Raw genomic sequence first — 870 nt, 5'->3', positions numbered from 1 at the left:
CTCGCTGATTTCTGTCGAGCCGTTGTTTCAGAAACTTGCTTTTAACCCCTTAGTTCCCGTATGTTTAGCCGCTAAACATAAGAGGTGTATAGCTTCTTTCAGTTTTTTTCGGCATCTATGTTATGTTTAGCGGCTAAACATAAGAGAAAAACTGACTTGGGGTTTGTATTGAACAGATCTCAAGAGAGCGCAGGAAAGCTCAATACTGAAGTCAAGACAAAAGTGGGAGCCTAAAACGGCCGGATGCACAGGCTTAGGGTAGCTGGACCGGATTCCTGATTGAACGAGATAAAGAGAGGCGGTGTCACCCACCACCAACGGGTGGCCGACAGCCACAAAACTCTCTCATTCTTCAAAACGACCGCGGGGGCAGCAGACCAGAATGGTGGCGACGTCTGGCAAGATGCCACGACGGACGCTGACAGCGGAAGAGACCCGGTTGTGCAAGGCAGCCCTCAGTGACCGCCACAAGCGTCGCCTTCGTCGAGACGACATGAGGCAGTCAGCAGCAGAGCCAAAGCATGGCGCTGAGGGGCGTGCGTTGAAGAAGCAGTCTAGGAAGAGGGCGATGAAACTTACGACGACAGCCATGGAGATAGCAGAGTCTAGAGGTCCACATATTGAGCCGGCAGCACCCAAAGAGACAGAAGCAACAGCGAGTACGGACGAAGCTAAAGAGGTAATACCTGTTGCAGAAAATGAGGAAGATTCTGTGGAACCAGAGGTGGAGGAAGTTGTAGCAGACGTGGTGATGGCTGTGGCTTCAGCTGTGGCTTCAAGTGCGCTTCTAACGCCTGTATGAGATGCTCAAGGCGCTGTGGAGACCTTGCGCCCCCACTCGGACGAACAAGCAGGCGCCGGTTACGCAAA

Source organism: Phytophthora infestans, genomic scaffold, assembly GCF_000142945.1.
Source record: "Phytophthora infestans T30-4 supercont1.20 genomic scaffold, whole genome shotgun sequence".
NCBI lineage: Eukaryota > Oomycota > Peronosporomycetes > Peronosporales > Peronosporaceae > Phytophthora > Phytophthora infestans.
The sequence above is the reverse complement of the archived record's forward strand: the minus strand, read 5'-3'. Positions refer to the sequence as shown.